Here is a 21,618-nt window from a genome sequence, read left to right on the forward strand (position 1 = left end):
TCTCTAGCTGCATATGAATCAGAAGATGGCCTAGTCGGCCATCAGTGGAAAGAGAGGCCCATTGGTCGTGCAAACTTTATCTGCCTCAGTACAGGGGAACGCCGGGGCCAAGAAGTGGGAGTGGGTGGGTGGGGGAGCGTGTGGGGGACTTTTTGCATAGAATTGGAAATATAAATGAAATAAATACCTAATTAAAAAATTAAAAATGTAAAACATTAAAATAAAGTGGCTGCTTATCCCTATAATATTTGTGTATCATTGTACTAATGGGAATATCCTGCCAGTCCTTTGTTATTTTAGTGTACAGGGTTCACAGCTGAGTAAAACTGTTGATGATTTTTCTCTTCTGGTATCCCATATAGCATCTTTTAAATACTATCACAGCGAGCCAACAGGGCTGAAGCTTCCAGGACATTTGATTAATATCCTTTCTAGTTGTGCTTACCTGCTAAGGCTATGCAGAAATATGAGAATACTCTATCAGGATGGGACTTAAACCAAAAAGAGCTATTTTGGTTCCCTCTTCATATTCACTCAACTGTAAGTAAGAGTTTCAAGAAAAAAAAAACCACACAAATTTGAAGAGACAAAGGCCACTCACAAGTAGGAGACTAGGGGTCTGTCTTTAGAAGTGTCAAGTCATGTCTATCATCTTGTGTGAAGAAGCCATAGCACCCAGAAAATGACAAACATTAAGACTACTTCCTCACCTAGCTTCTAAGATTGTTAGACATTTAAATAAAGCCACTGTGACCAAGGATAGAGACCACAACAAAGACAAACACATTAAGTACTTAGACAAATGATCACTTTCTGTGAGAGAAAAACAGCTAACTCTCAAATCTGAAGAAAGCAGAGAGCAATATTCTATCAAGCAAGGTTAAGATTCAATGAAAAGGAACAGTAGTGATGAATCAATAGTTAAGAATGCTTCCTGCTCCTCTAGAGGACCAGAGTTCTGTTTCCAGAACCTACATTGGACAGCTCACAACCGCCTCACGCTTCCAAGCTGCAGGAGAGTTGACACACTTTTCTGGAATTTTTCAATTCTCACATGCATATGCACAACCCCCCTGAACCCTCTTCTCTGAAGTAGGAAGTTCTGGTTTCTTTAAAAACTCAGTTGTATCACATAATGTTTTTCTGGAAGCTGTCTTGGGAGAGGGAATGTGATGATTTGCTGAAAACAGGCACTTGAGAGGGTCCATTTAAAAAGAATATCAATGGAGCACCACAGTTAGAAGATGCTGTTGCCATGCAACACCTCACTGGTCTTCACTTCTTTGCTGGTCTTTGTTGGTTATTTTTTCATACAGTGAAAAATTCCAAAGACCTTCTTGTGGTACTCAAGCTGATTCAGGCCGCTTCTGCTGACTCATGCCAATTCAGCAGAGCCTTGCTGTTTCTGTTGGATCAAGTTGCCAATACTGATTCATGTTTAGTGTTTGTTATTAAACTGGACTGCTGGTATCCTGACAATAAAGAGTAGAATCACCCCCAAGTAACAACTATTAAATAACTGCACAACACTATTTTCCTAATAACCATGGTTTTCCCCTATCAGTGGTCAGTGGGTTAGAAGGAAGGTTGAAATATTTAAAAATTCTTAATAAAATAGGTTTTGAAAAATCTAAGCCTACACTTTTCACATAATTAAAAATAAATATTTTATTGAAAATGATTCCATGAAGAGAAAATTTGAGGATAATGTGGCTTTTAGGATATGAAAATATTAACATGTAAACAAAACATTAATTTAGAAGTGTTAGAAAATCCATATTTAATGACTGTTTTGCTGAAATGGTCTGGTGACCTTCAAAGCCCAAATTATAAAATTATATTTTTAAAATTAAATTGAGAATTTGCTTCATAAGACACCTAATGACAGATGCTTAAGACATTATATATCATGAGATTAAATAATTGCATTACTTAGCCAACTGGCTTTGGATAATCTATTTGCAATAAATTAAAGTAACAAATGTATGTAATGCTTGGAGAATAGGAGCTATTACTTAGTGCTGCTGCCGTGGAACCACACCCCAATTCTCTTACGCCCCACCCCCATAATGAGCTGCTTTGGAACACATTACACTGATGCTGCTCATTCTTAGGATGCCACATAATGAAATATTGGTGCAAATGGAGGCAATAATTAATGCTGACAGTCTGAATCAGTCCAGTAAGCCAAGCTCCCCATCAGTTAAATTCATCTGTAATTATATGGCCTCACTTAAGATAGAATTGATTTGATGTAGGATATTAATTCTTCTAAAAGAATAATCAAAATTTAACCTGAGCATCAAAATGAAGTGTGGCAAAACAATCTCCCCAAACAGAAGTTTGGAAAGAAAATCCTAAATTATGCTAAGCATGCATCAGGTTTCATGACAGAACAATTTCAAATAACTTTAAAATCACATGGAGAAAAAGCAACCGTGTGCATGTTTGTAGGTGTGTGTGGGGGTGCAGAGCTTGATGTCACATGTCTTCCTCAGTTGCTCTCCATCTTATTATTTAGAGATAGACTCACTGAATCAAGACCTCAGTGCTTAGCTAGACTGGTTGTGAGTAAGCTCCAGGACTCCTGTCTCTGCACCCCACTCCTCACCCCCAGCCACCACCTCCACCCCTGTGGTGGTATTACAGGAGTGCATATTCTAACTAGCTTTCCACTAGTTTGCTGGGAATCTTAGCGAGGTCCTCAAGCTGGCACAATAAGCACTTAGCAACTGGTCGATATCCCTAGCCTCTATCTAGAAATAAAACAAACAAACACCCAGCTCTGGTTCTGAAATGGCAAGATTCAAATGTGTAAAAAGGAGAATGTCACAAAAATGATGCTTTGCTTATTCATCAGTGCTTGTCCTTGGTTACACAATAAAACTATTTATTAATTAATTAAGTAGGAAAACAAATTTTTCCGAAGAATGTTTGCCTTTCTACAAAATACTATTGGTGTACCCATCTAATTTTTGAGATCATAATAATCAACTATTTGTTTGATCTCTTTGGTCTCTTCCCATTTTTTTTAAAAGTACAAGATTATGCATTTAAACGAAGGTTTTTTAGGATAACACCATCCACAAATCCTGGGTATGAAGTATATTCACATCAAATATAAAATACGGATACATTCTAATGTTAATGGACGTACTCAGTCATGTCAGAACTGAAAACTGCTTGATTTTATGTGATAGAGCATTTACTTGACTTTCACTATTTGCCTACAAATGTTCAAGTGTGAAGACACTGTGGCAGAAACCTATAATTTGGGCATTGAGACAGATGTGTAAGGCACAGAATCAAACAAAGAAGAATTAAGACATTCCTCACTCACAGGCACATGTGCCTGCTGTTAGCCGATAGGGTCTCCTTAGGTAATTAATAAGATTCTGTGCTGGGGTTCCACACCCTGCATCTTGGTGGGTGAGGATCCCATGGGACAAGTACTTTGACAGTGTGATTGCTATATTGGAGTTTTGGAATTGCATTCGGACTGTCGGATCCAAATGGACATACGTGAAAAAGCTTCAAGCAGGCTGTGCTGAAGCCTTAAGGCATCCCAGCTTCTCCAGAACTTTAGAGATCTGGAATTGTAAATGCATTTCTCACTATGGCCTATTTTGAATTGATGATAGCAGGGGTGGTTTTGAACAAAGCTCTTGGGAACAGCCTAGACAGAAAATTATATTCTTTGCTTCACTTTTGCACATACTACTCTGCTGCAGTTGTATGTGTAGAGTTCTGCAGTCTCTACTTTGCTGTATAGCCCAAACTGCATTTTGCTTTGATTTCAACACACGCCAAGAATAGGAGCAACAGTCAGTCCTGGGGCTGTGAGGAGTCTCCTTGGCTCACATTTAAATGGCTGCCAGACTTTTTAGTTTCCTGTCCATTTCAAGGCCCTTATGTTTCCATAACCCATAAAATAGGAAATGACTGAATTTGATATTTTTCTAACTGAGATTTAAGAAGCATGACAAATGCATACTTCACCACTATATACTCCAGGATACAGACTGTGCATTTATGACAAATGGTTGGCAGCATGCATTCAAAGGTGAACACCAGGTTCTACACCAAGCTGAGCACTCCTTCAAACATGGTTGGCTGCCATGTTTTAAAAAGCCCAGATGGCCAAATCCTAACATTTATTGCATTATGGTGACAGTGATATGAATCAGATTGAGAGAAAAGATTCTGGGGCCAAAGTGGTTACTGCACAGTGATAAAAAAGCTAACTATCTAAGCAATGCAGAGGGATTTATAAAAAGATAAGTCTGGCTGGATTTAATGGTGACCTTCACCAAAATCATTTACTTTTTATCAAGGACAGGTGGGTTTATAGGATAAAAGACTAGCTATATATAATATTTATGGCTAAGCTAAAGGATCAAAATGCAAGCATAATATTTGGAAATAATTTGTTTCTGGCTCAGGGTGCCAATGCACAGTTCAGGTTCATAAAGTAAGCGGATGGGAGATAATTGTATAATTGTCATATTTCTCAGCTTAGAAAATGTGGTCCAGTGATGATGTATTTTATATTTTTCATATATGGGAGAAGGTCTCACCTCACACTATGGGTGTTGAACAAAATGAAATTATTTGGAAAAAATGTGTTCCTCAAGATAAATTTATTTTTTAAAACCATAAATACAATTTGTGCTCAAGACCACGTGTTGAATTTTTTTAAAAAAATAGGATTTGTTGGTTTTGTACCTAAACTTTCTTTGACAAAATTGATTAATATGTAGTTCAATATTTAGGTAATATATATCTTCTAGATTAATCATTCTGATGGAATTAGAAGGACATATGGAGAGAGATTATATTTCTAGAAACCTGCACTGATTTCACAGTTCATAATTGAGTGCAATTAGCTCTATGCAATGAATGGAAAGTGTTGTTTCTCTATTTTTTTTAAGCCTAGGAAACTTTAATGCTGAGAGTTTTAACAAGCTGACCCAAAACACTTGTGTTTGAATTGGGTCATGACCTACAGACTCTCTTGCCTCTATCTTTTAGCCACTACCAGTTTGAATTAGCAATCCAAGTTAAATAAACAAACCAAAACAAGCTTGAGATGACCTCCCACATCCACATTCCTTGAGTTGTCCATTGTCATAGTAGAGACACTGCCTATGAAAGTAACAATGTACAATCACTCTAATGTCATGATCACCACTAGCCAACTGCATAAGTGAGCTCTTTAAAGTAATATTCTTTAAAAATTACTAGGCTTCTGTGGTGATTTGAATATGAATGGCCCGATAGGCTCAGATATTTTAAAGCTTAGTCATAAGAGAATGGAACTGTTTGAATTATAAAGATTAGGAGGTGTGATCTTTTTGGAGTAGGTATGGCCCTGTTGAAGGAAGGATGTCATTGGCCATGGGCTATGACGGTTCAAACACCCACTCCAGGTCAAGTTTATCTATCTATCTATCTATCTATCTATCTATCTATCTATCTATCTATCTATCTATCTATCTATCTATCTATGCCTGTGCATCAGCATGTAGAACTCTTCAGTTACTTCTCTAATACATGTCTTTCTGAGTGCCACCATGCCCTTCACGCCTCACCACAATAATAATGGATTAATTTCTGGAACTTTGAGCAAGGACCCAGGTTAAATGCTTTATTTTATGATTCCCTGGTTTTCGGTGTCTCTTCATAGAAATAGAACATTGACTAAGTCAGGTTCTAAGTAATAATCCTTAAGTTACCTGGGCTTAAAGTTGAAAATACCAGATATGTTTGAGTAACATGAAATAGTATAATATCACCTTTTCATGTTATTTTATCACAAAGTGCATAGTGTAAGACTAATCAGAACCACAATAATATTAAGAACCACCAAGATTATGGATCTTCCTTTCATGATACCAGAAGACTGGAAATGTGGAATAAAACATGATGAAAGGAAGGGTATATGTAATTTTTGAGGCATGAGGCTTAATTTCCATTCTTCTCTTCTGCCAAAGAAATGATAAAAGTAAATGAGAGGGAAAACAAGATACTTAGAAGTATTAGGTATGCAGGTTCCCTCAATTAAACACAGTAGTAATAATTTTATCCTGTTTTTTCACAACATCAAAAGCATCATATTTCGTTAACATTAATTTCATTTTGAAGGGCAATGCTATTTAAAGATGTTTTTAATTGGTCATCATTCATAGTTGAATATGGGTTCTTAATATAATTGGCTTAGAATGAAAAGCATAATTACAGAGAACTCTAGTGGTGTGCTTTATAATCATGGAGCGTATTGCACTAATTTCCTTGAACCTATTTGACCTTTTCTGGTGACCTTTTGTGTAGTTTTCTCATGTTAACTCCTTCGTTTTCAAAAATTCAGCAGGAAAAAAGCAAACTTGATATGCATTGTGAATCAAATTTCAAAGTAAGTTCATAAGAGGTGATGCATAACTATTCCCTAGGAAGGTCACAAGAAAGCCATCATATCTAATGATAATAATATGTCAGGATTCTTTTTTTTCTGTGATGGGTTTAGCAAGAGAATAATATAAAGAAACGATTTTCTGGCACTAGTTTTTAAATTGACAACAATTGAGACAATATTCTTACTTGTTAAATAGTAAAGCATGTAATTTCAACAACAGGTAAATGACTCAATTACTGTCTAAGACACTCCAACTCAATGTAGCTTATTAATAACTGGATGCCAATCAGCAGGGAGATTGCTGGTGGATTGCCTCAGGGTCTCTTCTCCTCAACTGTCCCTCTCAGCATTTCTCCAATTAAATTTCTTAAATGAATGGAAAGTTCCCTCAAATTTATACTTGACACTAATTACCTGATTAGTGAATATGCTGAATCCAGTTGTACTTAGGGAAGCTGTGCATAGGCTAAAATCCAGCTGCTCTATAGACTGGGAAGTTTCAGGTCTGGACTTCAATGAACACAGTGTAGAATATACTAGGAATTAAACTTGCTAGGAACAGCTTGGCACAAGTTTATATAGCTTTCAAAAGTACAGATGTGCTCAAGACTTCAGATCCTTAAGGCATAGGAACTCCACAGGTTGACCATCAGAGGTCCTTGGGGGTTTCAGAGACTTAACCAACCAACCAAAGAACATACATGGGCTGGATGGACCCAGGCATCTCCACACACGTGTTGTAGATATGCAGCTTGGTCTTCATGTGGGTCCCAAACAACTGGAGTGGGGAGCTTTCCCCAAAGCTGTTACCTACAGATGGGATATGTTCTTCTAGCTGGTTGCCTTGTCTGGCCTCAGTGGGAGAGGATGTGCCTAACCTCACAGACTTGATGTGCTAGGGTGAGTGGAACACCCAGGGGGCTACCACCCACTCAGAGAAGAAGAGGGGGTATGTGGGAAGGATTGTGGGAGGGAGTGACCAGGAGTGGGGCCAATGAGTAGGATGTAAAATGAATAAGTTAAAAAAAAAAAGTCAACAGTAGTGGATCTTCTAGACATGTCAAAATAGTGTGCTCATATTACTTGTGACAGCATGTTAAACACCTGTGCAAGCCTGAGTCAGACTAAATCCCAACATGGAGAGGGTATGTGGGAACAAAATCTCAGCACAAGCCAAGGGATTATCGACAAAATAGAGAGCCCTGAGAGAAAAAGACACTTTTAAGAGTATAACCCCTCAGAAGTTGACAACACTCTATGAAGAACGCATGTTAGACATGTAACAAAGGGAGGGTATATCTGGGAGGAGTTAGAGGTGAGGTGAATATGATCAAAACACAATAGATGGAATTCTTAAAGAACCAATAAAAGAGTTTTTAAAGAAGAGAGAAAGAGAGGGGGGGAGAGACAAAGAATTAGAGAGAGAGAGAGAGAGAGAGAGAGAGAGAGAGAGAGAGAGAGAGAGAGAGAGAGAGAGAGAGGTAAATCACTAGAAATGGGAGGACTTTAAAGTTCCCTTGGTGCAGTGACCAAGCTGGAGGTTCTGTTCAATTCCGGCTGTCACTCTGTCCGTCTGCCAGAAGAGAAATAATGTTGCAGCCAATGGAGAAAGTTGAACTCAGGAAATGTACAAACACTTTTGCCTTCATGCAGCCTGTGATAGGCTAAGCCCATGGATGGAATGAAATACATTCTTTACAGACAGAGTGAAGACTGTAATTCACAGGTGGGATTTAAGGGACATATATTTGGGTCTTTCTTTATCTTTGAATGGCATTTTCATACTAACATTAGACATCTTGTACTGCTGTGTGAAAAATGAAAAGTTTTTCTCCTCATTTTTACAATGTATATTTTTCATTTTTAATCCATTTCCACTTACCTATTTACTAAATTTGTTATTTTGTACCAAATTTAGAGAAATCATTTTTACTACATAACTTGTTTTTTAAAGAATTATTTTTGTAATGTGTATTATTTTAATAACATTAAAATGGTTGAGATCCAATTAGTAATTTATTGGCTTTGATATTCAGCTTTAATTCTTTTATACTTTGCCTTTCTATATATTATTTTGCATCATGCCTCTCTTAAGTGTAATTTTGAGTAAATTTTTAGGAATGGAAATATCCTGCTTGTCTAGCTATAGGATGCTCTCACATATAAATTATACCTCTTAGAAAAGTGAAAAATAAAATAATCCATTAATCACTTTAAGTCATTGTCCATCTAGGCAAACACATTTTGGTTCATTTGCCCAAAACATTTTGCTGAGAACAGAACATGTCCTTGGCAATATTTTGGGTACTAGAGATGCACCAGTGTGCAGAAAACACACACATGCTTTCCCATAAGCAGCAGATGATACAGCAGGCAGGAGTTTCTAAAGGCTGTGGGAAATAACAGAAGCAAGCAAAGTGAATAAACAAATGATGAAGTATGTAGGAAAGGAGCAAACACTATTCATCGAAATAGTGTGGAGTAAGGTTGACGTTTTCTACAGGATGTGATAGAGATGTTCTTACTAAGATAACAATACCTGAACAAGGACTTATGAAAGAGGATGAAGACAGCCACTAGGAAAATGTGAAAGAGGGAATTAGAACTAGCCAAGGCCATGAGGCAGATTGTCCCAGGAGACTGATGACAGAGAAGTAGGTGTGACTTGCAACACAGTGTCAAAAAGCAGGTGATCAGGACCCAGTGGGCAATAGCAATGGCTTGTTACTGCTTGATAGTGGAATAGGAGGTATGCAGAAGCGAACCGTGAGCATCTACCATTTTACTGAACTGTGCAAATTCAAGTCAGGGCTCTTCTATTTACTTTCTAGCCAACAGGATGAGCCTTAAAAATGCCTGTTCTTGCTTATCTATACATGTGCTTTGGCTTTTCTTAGAACAAAAAGTATAACAAAGGCTATGACACAGAAATACTGACTCATACTTTTGTAAGGTACCTTGGAAATGAATCTATCTCACATTGCAACAGTCAGGTAACATCCTGGTAAAGGACTAGGACACCCCTAGTGAAAGCTTTAAATTTCTTAAAATCTATACTCCAAGGCTCTGCATCATTCTCCAGTATGTCAGATTCTATATGTATAATTTATGTTCCATTAAGAAACCCATGGGAATAGAAAGCAAAAGGGATTAGATAGAAAACAACAGAAAGAAAAAACAAACAAACAAAAAAATCCAGATTTCTAATCATCTGTGGTTCTACTCACACTGACCTATACTATTACCCTTATCAAAGCACACATTCTATATAAATTATGCCACGGATGTAGACCTTCCATTTAGCTCCTAAAAAGAAATGAGCTCTTAAATCGAGGCGTAATTAGAATTACTGTTGGTATCATTCTCTTCTCATTAGGAATGGGGAGTGAATCCAGTTCCTTTATGGGATCTTAGCTCTACAAGATGGTGCATGTTGCCTTTAGATAGGGAATCTTCAGGGAATAGCAAGTCATTAACTCCGAGTTGGAGAAACTCACTGTGCACTCACCTAGAGCTTTTAATCCTGGTTTAAGTCATCTTCATCTACTATAGTGAGTGACCTTTAAGGAGAAATTCCCAACCATTATTTAAGGGACGCTTAACAGAACAGTTCAACATAGTCTTTTGAAAAATGTACTTCAGGTGTTATTGCACAGTAATCCATTTAAATATTTAACTTAGATTAAGATTTAGTCAAATTTTATTAAAATTGGAAAAAAGTTAACAACCTAGCTTCCTAATATACATTTATATATGTGTAAAATATAAGATACTTACACCCATATAAATAATCTGTTAAAATGCCTCCCATATTGGAGCCAATCATACTAAGGTGCTGCAAAACACATCACTACTTCATAAAGCTTCAAGTATCACCTTGTCTCTGATGTCAGAGATCAGTGGCCCAACTTTCAGCATTGACTGTGGCTTCCTATATGCTTTGGGACATATATATATATATATATATATAATATTAAGTTCCTTTTCTGTGCTATATTTGCCCTTACTTTTTTAAACTTTGCTTTATTTATGAGGTAGTCCCAAACCATNTAGAGAGAGAGAGAGAGAGAGAGAGAGAGAGAGAGAGAGAGAGAGAGAGAGAGAGAGAGAGAGAGGTAAATCACTAGAAATGGGAGGACTTTAAAGTTCCCTTGGTGCAGTGACCAAGCTGGAGGTTCTGTTCAATTCCGGCTGTCACTCTGTCCGTCTGCCAGAAGAGAAATAATGTTGCAGCCAATGGAGAAAGTTGAACTCAGGAAATGTACAAACACTTTTGCCTTCATGCAGCCTGTGATAGGCTAAGCCCATGGATGGAATGAAATACATTCTTTACAGACAGAGTGAAGACTGTAATTCACAGGTGGGATTTAAGGGACATATATTTGGGTCTTTCTTTATCTTTGAATGGCATTTTCATACTAACATTAGACATCTTGTACTGCTGTGTGAAAAATGAAAAGTTTTTCTCCTCATTTTTACAATGTATATTTTTCATTTTTAATCCATTTCCACTTACCTATTTACTAAATTTGTTATTTTGTACCAAATTTAGAGAAATCATTTTTACTACATAACTTGTTTTTTAAAGAATTATTTTTGTAATGTGTATTATTTTAATAACATTAAAATGGTTGAGATCCAATTAGTAATTTATTGGCTTTGATATTCAGCTTTAATTCTTTTATACTTTGCCTTTCTATATATTATTTTGCATCATGCCTCTCTTAAGTGTAATTTTGAGTAAATTTTTAGGAATGGAAATATCCTGCTTGTCTAGCTATAGGATGCTCTCACATATAAATTATACCTCTTAGAAAAGTGAAAAATAAAATAATCCATTAATCACTTTAAGTCATTGTCCATCTAGGCAAACACATTTTGGTTCATTTGCCCAAAACATTTTGCTGAGAACAGAACATGTCCTTGGCAATATTTTGGGTACTAGAGATGCACCAGTGTGCAGAAAACACACACATGCTTTCCCATAAGCAGCAGATGATACAGCAGGCAGGAGTTTCTAAAGGCTGTGGGAAATAACAGAAGCAAGCAAAGTGAATAAACAAATGATGAAGTATGTAGGAAAGGAGCAAACACTATTCATCGAAATAGTGTGGAGTAAGGTTGACGTTTTCTACAGGATGTGATAGAGATGTTCTTACTAAGATAACAATACCTGAACAAGGACTTATGAAAGAGGATGAAGACAGCCACTAGGAAAATGTGAAAGAGGGAATTAGAACTAGCCAAGGCCATGAGGCAGATTGTCCCAGGAGACTGATGACAGAGAAGTAGGTGTGACTTGCAACACAGTGTCAAAAAGCAGGTGATCAGGACCCAGTGGGCAATAGCAATGGCTTGTTACTGCTTGATAGTGGAATAGGAGGTATGCAGAAGCGAACTGTGAGCATATATATATATATATATATATATATATATATATATACACACACACATATATCTCAAAGCCAATCACAACAGAGGATCAATTGGGTCCTGACTTCTGTCTTTAGAACTGATTATAGAGTACAGTGTAATCATGTATAGAATGTCTTTATATAGCTCATAGTAGCCTTGTACTCTTTCAGTCTCTGTCTCTCAAGAAATAGTATCATACCATATCAAGCTCCTCAAGGCCATGTAGTAAAATTCTTCACCCTTGGTTCTGGGCTTAAGTTTGAATTTGTCATAAACTGTTCTTATGTGTTTGAGCCTTTGCTGATTCCACTTTTACAGATGACCAATACTCTTGACTCAATTGTCAATTTCCTATTCTGTCTCATTGCAATTTTCACCAGCCTGATTATCTGAGTACCTTTCTGATTTTCCCTTGTACGTAGCTATATCTTCAGTTCCTTTTCTGTGCTGTGTTTGCGCTTACCTTCTTGAAGCTGTGCTTTATCATTCATGTAAGAGAGAGTCCTGAACCATTCTTTGGTATTATATACTGTGCCCAGTGCCAGTCAAGTAAAGGTAAATACAATTTGGGCTTTCACATGTAGAAATGACAGTTTACATGTGGCACAGAAACAATGTCACTAAATGACTTAGATGCGGCATGGCTACTCAAACTCTATCTGCATCTACAAAGTGTGTTAGCAACTAAAAGAAGGAAGGTAAAGGCTACTTAAGGAAAGACCAGGAAAGTTTTCCAGGAAGAGGAAATTGTGGGGCAAGTGGACCATGCCACCAGACAAAAGGACTGATAAGGGTGAGCAGCTCCAAGCACTACAGAATCTCAGAATTGAGAAGAGCAGGCCAACTCCTTGCCAAAATATCTGATCTGGGTCACATAACCATGAAACTCCACGGAGAGAACCATAACAATTGGTCAAGCAGCATGAAAACCTGAGTTTTCCATGGTAATGAAGTACCTAGATAGGTCCCAATGAGCTTCTCTGTCTGGGCATTCCTTTCAGCAAAAGGTATTTATTTCCTGGTTCACCCTGAGAAGGATGTAGACATTCACATCTACCATCAAATAAAGCAGTTTGGACAAGCAAGGACTATGTTCTTCATCAAAGATCAATGCTGGGGAGGCCTTTATCATAAAGAGTCCTGCCTAAATCTCCAGAAGTCCTCTCTTTCAGCCCCTAAGTACTCTGGGTGTTCACTTGGAACCAAACTGGATTCAGCCCCCATTCTGGGACTCTGCCTTTCACTTTTTGCCTCATATAAATGCAGCAAGGGGAAGTGTGACCCTTATCACAACTTCCAGTAGTAACTCAGTACCATCTGGATACAAAGGAGACAAGAAACCCCATATCTGTCCCATATCCTGCTGATTCTCACCCAGGGAAACATAGGCTGGGAACCCTATTGTGGACTTTGTTTTTGCCTCCCCTGAACAGCTCCCTGGAGGCACTTGGGCACCCCAGTGTGACAGACAGGAAGCCCAACAGGAATTGTCATGAAATATGTGTAAAGGAGACAGATGGACAAAGATATTTTTAGGCAGAGAGAAAAATATTTATAGGGATCTTGAAATAGGAAAAATTGCAAGGTAGATAATCTCTCACTGTTCCAATATTGTAAGAACATAGAATGTGAGCTCTGAAGGAAGGGTGGGTTGTTCAGAGAGCTTGAGGCATGAGAGTAGGCTAACAAGGTTGAAGTCAACCCCTGTTCCATGGCCAATGGAACCAATGGGATAATCCTAGGTTTTAGGAAGGTGACCCTGGAAGATGTTCTGATCAGTGACTGGGTGGGTCAAAATGACAGTAAGAGATTCAGAAAGAGATATCAGTGTAGTCCAGGAGCACAGCTGAGCACAGGGAGATACAAAGGAAACCCTCAACTGCAACTTATAACATAAAGCATGTTTGTCAAAATTGAGAATGATATTCAACAACTTGAACAAGGTTTTGAATCCATTTTTTTTTCAATTTATACACCTTTTTTTTTTCTCTTTCCTATAATGGTCAGATCCAGCTTATGATGTGTATATTTCTGTATAAGTGGCATTTTCTTTTTCCCAGAGAATACTGATCTTGCATTTCTATACATTGTAGGCTTACTTCTTTCTTTTAGTTTTGGGTTTATAATGTAATTAATTTAGTTTCTTTAGGGCCACTTCCTCATGCTTCAATAAACTAGTTGTGATTTTATTTGCCTTTTATTAATTTCCAAATAATATTTTCTGGAAAAAATCTGCTTAAAGAAAATTTTCTCAAGGTTGTTGTAGGTTATACAAAGTTAGCATTTATTATATGCACCGACTTCAGACATACAGGAAAAACGCAATTAATTTGGGAGCAAAAAATCAAGAACAAGACTAAACTAAGCACTCTGGTTACCATGGAGAAATACTGGATATTATCTGACCACAAAATCATGCCTGTGTAGAGAGTCAAAAGTCACACTGGAAGGTTTCATTGCTCTACCCTTTGAGATCACACATCCACAAGTCCTTTGACTAATGTGTGTGGTATCTGCAGTAATAGGATCCCACCTTCAACCCATGGCAATGGCAGCAATCTATATTGTTTTGGGATTCCTTGGACTCTCCTAAACAACAACTCTTAAGAGAGGTCTGCCATTCCTGGCACAGGATATTTCTTCCTTTGTGGCTGTTGAGGGGTGTGTTATCACCCAATATGGCATAATTTCATTTAAACTATATATGCACACACATGTACATATATATTCATATACTTACATACACATATATACATATATATTCACACATATACCTGTATAGCTATATGTGTATCTAAATGCACATACATATATATGTATTTTAAGTAGGCTTATAGAATGATATTTTTGCTATTGCATTTCAACTGTCCTTTGTGGTCTTTATCTCCCTTCCTGCTCCATAGTTAGGGTCTCCCATTTTCCTCCTTTTCCTTTCTAATACCCGTGTCCTACTACTATATTAACACTCTTTCTCCCCACCCCCTTGCAGCATTGTCTCTTTCCACTTTCCTGGTTTCTATGGTGACTTCAGCCTATAAGCGGAAATGTAAAGATTTGGAGCAGGGCTCCACATATAAGGGAAAGCATGGAGTATTTGTCTTCCTGAGTGTGGGCTGCATCTCCTGGTAGATTATTGTCCAGTCCCATCCACTGATCTGCACATTTCATAATTCCATTTTTATTTCCATCAGGATAGAATTCCACTCTGCATATGTGCCATATTTTCATTATTCATTACTTGAAGGATATCTAGGCTCATTCTGTTTTGTACCTATTGTGGCTAGAGCAGCAATGCCCAGGGGCAAGCAAGTATTTCTGTGGTAGAATCTCCCTGAAAATGAACTCTCACAACATTGGAAGGTGCTAGGAAAGCTGTCAAGGAAGAAGGAAAACAATCAATAGTCCTATGAAACTATAAAATGTACAAACCTCAAAAACTGGCCAGTCTGCAAAGACATCTACAATGGGGAACTAGTGGCACTATTATCGCAAGTATAACCAACAGCTAACTAAGTACACATTGAGTTCATTTGATAAAAAGGATTGCATGCCTGGTACTGTAAATGCAGCAAACTACCCAAGCCTGGAGAGGTCAGAGACCTACTATGTAGGGTCTGTGACCCTAGTAGGAAGAACCTAATATTGACACTTTCATAAGACAGTATAATTTTAACTATAATATAAATGCTTATCTTTATACCCACAGATACATTGCTCTCACCATTCTCAAGGAATCTACTTTTTTTTTTAATAGCAGATGCAGATTATCATAGAAATCCACAACTGCTCAATATGCAGAGAATAAGTGACCTTTGAATGCCCCATCTCAGTTGTACAATTAAATGTAATCACTAGCCTAAGGCTCAGGGAACATAGTGAAAGAGAGGGCAGAAGATGGGAAGAACCAGAGAATCAAGATGCCTGCTGGGAGATAGTAAGTTCTAATTATGATAGGGAAACTGTGTGTGTGGTCCCTGCAAGCATCATGGCAGAAAGGGAATGAACTCCAAAGAGGTGAGAATAAAGCATTGGTTCAGCCCAAATTAGTCAGGGTGTCTCAAACTTCTAGAGCAGTGGTTCCAACCTTTCTAATGCTATGACCTTTTAATACAGTTTCATGTGTCACAGTAAGCAACAGTAAATTATTTTGCATCTATTTTATAATTGTAATGTAAATATCTAATTATGCAGAGAATCTGATATGCAGATTATCTGATATGTGACCCCTGTTAAAGGGTCATTTGACCCAGAAAGGGATTGTGACCCACATACTGAGAACCCCTGTTCTAGACAGTCTGATGACAGGCAGTTTATTGCCAGCATATTTAAACACAGTACAATTTGGAAAAGGTTTTATGGTGTAATTAAATCCTGGAGCTCAAGGAGGTATAATTACATTGAATTTAACTTTAGTGTCCATGTCATTTCTTTTAAGAAGATGGGTTCTAGAGATAGGATACTTGTATTAGCTTAAAGGCCTAGGGAAGAATTAGGCCTGCTCTCAGTCATACAGATATTTAGAGGTCATTTAGGCTATTAGCCACCTCTGGTACTGATTATGAGAGCTTGGAGGAGCCTCTGACTCTACAGGTAATGGAAGAGTCATTTTTAATCACTAGCCAAATCCAGTAAATTTGTAAGAACTTGAAATAGCCTGGCCTAAAAGATAATGTAGATAACCAAGTTACTAATCATGTCCAATTCTGAGATTTCTGGATAGAAGAACTGGTTGTATGCCCTTTCTTTTGAAAGGACAATCATGTTTGCTTCTTCTTTTTTTTTTTCAAAATACCAGGGTTTTTTTATTAGGTATTTTCTTCATTTACATTTCCAGTGCTATCCCAAAAGTCCCCCATATCCTCCCCCACCCACTCCCCTACCCACCCACTCCCACTTTTTGGCCCTGGCATTCCCCTATACTGAGGCATATAAAGTTTACACCACCAATGGGCCTCTCTTTCCACTGATGGCCAACTAGGCCATCTTCTAATTAATGTTTGCTTCTTAACATTCCTAGTTTCCTTGGATATCTGTGGTACAAGGACCTTTGTGCTCCCAACAAAGCTATACCCAAGAAATCTCAATGATATTGTTACCTTAAAAGGGCATGACAATGGCATCACAAATCAATATGCCAATGTAGATATTTCACAAGGCCTCACCACCTACATGAATAGCTACAGGAAGTCCATGACTGCTGAGAGAGAGAATCAGTCTTTTCCAGGGCTGAGCTCCCAATAGGCTATTCAATCCCAAGTAGTCATTCCTAATCACATGCACAAAAGAGCAATATTAAATGAGATACATATACACATATACATATAACAATAATTATAAAAGAATAGATAAGGAGATGGAAGAGTATAAATATTGTAAATACAGTACTCCTGTATGATTCACACACACACACACACACACACACACACACACACGGGATTCACTTAGATCACCAAGCCCATGCTAGGCAGAGACTCTCCAAGATCAGAGGTACAGAAGCCATCAGAATGACATCACAGCTAACAAGTAACCAGATAAATTTGACTAAGAAGGAATTTCTAAATGAAGAATGCAGGCCTGTTGGGATGCCAACAGAAGAAGGTAGGATGGACTAACATTAAGGGATGGCAGGCAAAAGCAAATAAAGAAAACCGAGAGCTAAATGTCAGCAAAACAAGCAAACCAGGGCAGAGAAGTTACCACGGAGGTCACAGATGATGAGAGCATAAGTTAGTGTTGAGTACAGATATCTCTTTGATATAACTCTGCTTTCCTTTAACTGAACAAAGCACTGATTCTTTAGTGTGGGATGGGAAGTCTCATGAGAAGTTTCTGTCTTAGACTCAGCCCATGTACTGGCTAGTTTTGTGTGTCAACTTAACACAGGATGGAGTTATCACAGAGAAAGGAGCTTCAGTTGAGGAAATGCCTCCATGAGATCCAGCTGTAAGGCATTTTTTCAATTAGTGATCAAGGGGGAAAGGCCCCTTGTGGGTGGGACCATCTCTGGGCTGGTAGTCTTGGGTTCTGTAAGAGAGCAGGCTGAGCAAGCCAGGGGAAGCAAGCCAGTAAAGAACATCCCTCCATGGCCTCTGCATCAGCTCCTGCTTTCTGACCTGCTTGAGTTCCAGTCCTGATTTCCTTGGTGATGAACAGCAGTGTGTAATTGTAAGCTGAACAAACCCTTTCCTCCCCAACTTCTTGGTCATGATGTTTTTTCCAGGAATTGAAATCCAGACTAAGACAGCCCGTATAGCTGGCTGCAATGAAAAGTACACATCTGGCCACAGGCCGGGTGAGCAGAAGCTGAACACCCAACAGACAGTGTGTATGCAGGATTCTCTTCTCTCTGCTCCCAGTCTAATGTTGGTGCTCTAGGATAACAAACACACACTCCTACAGCAGATCCATGTTCTGGGGACTCAAAGGCCTGTCTTCACACGTGTGCTATATGCCCTTTATCCACTCCCCGTCTTTGGTCTGACATTTTCTAACAGTTCACTATGGGTTTTGTCACAAACACTGTGTCTAAGACAGAGTAGAAGCTCTCATGGCCACTTGAAGCCTAGACTCAGAGAGAGGGAGTACCGCAGTATGCTTCTGTTGCCTGTAGTGGGTTAAGAAAACAGATAATATTCAAGAACTGGAAAACAGATTCCATCTCTTGAGAGAGATATTCAAAGTCCAGTTATAGGGGTGTAGAAATAAGGGTAAAATAATGTTTGTGATCAAAGATGCATAAAGGAAAAGCAGGGACCCAAGTATAAGTAGAAATGTCGCCAACTATATATAAGTAGAAAGAAGTGGAAATGACTTGTAAAGAATAGAACCAATATTGCATGCGTGGGGAGGGTGGCATGCCACATGCCTCGGTGTGCAGATAGAACTGGAGGTTTATGTAAATGAGAATCAAGATGAGATTTCAAGGATCTTTGTTCAAAATTTTAGAATTTAACATTCTCAAGTACATTTCTTTTCCCACTTGGGTAAAAAAACAAAAACCAAAGCCAGCAGCAAGAGCAGACTCCTAGCATGATATTAAAATGCTTTGAAATCTTGGAACAATGAGAAATCCAGAGGAAAGAGTCAAAGAATCATGCCATTTAATTCTTGCTACTACACAAGCAAGGGTACCAGCATTATACTCAGCCTCATCTTCCACTACTCTGTAGGCTCTCAAAGCCTTTACTTTGGAATAGTTGTCATGAGACGAAACATCTCATTCTCCTGGGTTAAATCTCTAAACCGGTGCTTAAGACCACCCACACTTCTTGTCTGCCAGCCTCTCTACAGGGTCACCCACTTCACTATCAGAATCACCTGCACAAAGGAGGAGATCACTGGTAACATAAGATACAGAAACAACATTGGCACTCAGCTGCGAAGACTTCTTACAAGAAAAAGTATCGAATTACACTCTTGAAGCTAAAGAAACCCCTAAGATATGCAAATGTTTTGTTGTAGATGGCGAGGATGGTGCACCTGTTATCCCCCTGCATTCTATCAAGGGGACACATTGTCTGCATAATTTATTCCTTACTTTCTCAGGATCTGGAGTGTCAGGGAATGCAACAGAAATTGGTGAAGCAGTTAACACACACAGTGTCTCCCTCCACCTCTGCTGGAATCAGTAGCAGAGGCAATTGCTCAGGCATCTCTCCCATGGAACTGTGGTGCAGTGAGGCTCATCTGAGACTGTGTGTGTTCCCAGGGTATCGTTTATCCGGACAAACTCAAGCTGTCATCTCAGCAGTGGAACATTTTGCTTGTGTGAATGTGTGCAGCTGTCAGGGGAAACTTGATCAGTACTGCAAACTGAGAAACTGGCTAGATGTGTCTGTCAGGATGCTCAGCTCCTACCTTCCGAGCCTCTGGGCAACTGTCTACTTTTCATTGCTGCCAGCCAGGCTGACTGAGGCTGAGAGATGGAGGCACTAATGCTGAGCACCCCCTGCTTCTCTATGATGACTTTGGAAAGCTTCCCAGCTTGTGCATCTGCCTTGGCTTCACAGCTTGTACTTCAGAGAATGAAGCTTTCAAGAGAGACACTGCAAACAACCACATCTATTCACAGAGGGAGAGTGACATTTCTTCTTTCTTTGAGGGACAAGTGCCTGCCTCGTTACTTTCTGCCCCTGACATTGTAGCTGCTGGTGAATGTGTGGAGACAGGAAGTGCTTACTTGGCACACAGGTCCTGTGACTAGTGCTATTGTCCAGCTGGTGTGTCCTGTTCAATCCATTGTACCTCTGGTTTTTTGTTTTTTTATCCTTTGACGTTGGTTTTCTGAATACTGTAAAATGTCAATGAGCTTTACTTAGCTATAGCTGAGGAAATTAAAATCTAATGTTTTAATTTTCCTCAGGGAATAGACAGACCTCCTCTGGTGGTAAGTCAATCATCTGAGTTAAGGATTGAAACACACATTACAATCAAATAAATAAAATATTCAAGTTCGAAAGATTTAAGAAAGAGATTCTGATAGGGTATAGGAATTCTAGGTGTGTGATTTAAAGTGGCATCACTAACAGGATTTTCTGAATATTCTTTAAGATGTGCTCTTCTGACACACAGTTGGGTGAAAAGTCCTAAAGGGTCCACTTTTATAAAGTGGAGTCACTAGGGATCAAGCATGTCACCACTGAAACCTGGACTGTCAGGATTCTATGTCTGCTTTAAACGACAATGCACACAAGCAATATTCACTGGCAGATCCTTTAAACCAGAAGACAAGGAGCAGGGAGAGAGGAGAAATCAGATTGATGAATGGAAGAAGGAGGAAGTGCCTGTGTTCTGGGCAGAGGAGCAAAGGGCCAGTTGACTGACTGCAAAATAGCAGCCTCCTTAAAGGGATGGTGCACTGCCCTTGAAGGACTTTACCATAGCAGCAAGTTTGGAGATGCAACAATTTCTATATAGCTTGTCATTCACGCTCATAAAGGGATTGATGCTGGCTTCACAGAGCTCGATTAAGTTCAAGGTGGAATATTATATAGGATACCTGCCCCCTCCCACATTCTCTCATTTTCTTCCCACAGGATGGATGATTCTCTTTCAGCCTCTCCAAGACACCCTGAGTTCCTTTGCTCTCCTGTCTCTCTCACCATCTGATGTTCTGTTTCTTTTGGGAACTTTCCCACCAAGAAACCAACCACCAGATGCAGCCTGACACTGGATGAGAACTGTAAGCCAAAGTAAATGCTTTCCCTTTCTAGTTAACCAGTGTGGGAAATTACATCATTAAAAATGAAAAGCAGACTAAGCCGGCTGAGAAAGAGCATTTGCAAACCCTATCAAGTTATCCAAATAACTTCAAACACAGGTTCCTAGAAAGAAATGAATTATAATTTCTTTGAAAACTTATTTTCCTCACAACACTAGTGAAGGAGATATAACAGCACATAAAAAGTATGAGAGACTGTGCAAACAGCAGAAATTTGTACCCAGTTGCAGCTGTTATTTTATGTAACATGAATACAAATTTAAAATAACATAAGTCCTTTGTCCATAGGTTTAAAATGAAGTTTTTTTTTTGGTTTTGTTTCTTTTTTTTTCTTTTTTTATTATATTTTTTATTACATATTTTCTTCAATTACATTTCCAATGCTATCCCAAAAGTCCCCCATACCCTCCCCCCACCACTTCCCTACCCACCCATTCCCATGTTTTTGGCCATGGCGATCCCCTGTACTGGGGCATATAAAGTTTGCTTGTCCAATGGGCCTCTCTTTCCAGTGATGGCCGACTAGGCCATCTTTTGATACATATGCAGCTAGAGTCAAGAGCTCTGGGGT

General features: G+C 38.7%; 1 protein-coding gene and 1 long non-coding RNA gene across 3 annotated transcripts in view; one reads left to right on the forward strand and one right to left on the reverse strand.

The window, feature by feature from the left end:
• The window catches only part of Nkain3 (sodium/potassium transporting ATPase interacting 3), a 617,618-nt gene that overhangs the window by 178,141 nt on the left and 417,859 nt on the right, over positions 1–21,618 (reverse strand). The gene's annotated exons all lie outside the window — the stretch shown is intronic.
• LOC110292383 overlaps positions 19,856–21,618 on the forward strand; it is a 5,094-nt gene continuing 3,331 nt past the window's right edge. The window contains exons 1-2 of the long non-coding RNA XR_002377711.1: positions 19,856–20,046; positions 20,863–21,008. This is a non-coding gene — a long non-coding RNA (uncharacterized LOC110292383). The remainder of the gene's footprint in view (positions 20,047–20,862; positions 21,009–21,618) is intronic.

This window comes from Mus caroli, chromosome 4, assembly GCF_900094665.2.
Source record: "Mus caroli chromosome 4, CAROLI_EIJ_v1.1, whole genome shotgun sequence".
Lineage (NCBI taxonomy): Eukaryota > Metazoa > Chordata > Mammalia > Rodentia > Muridae > Mus > Mus caroli.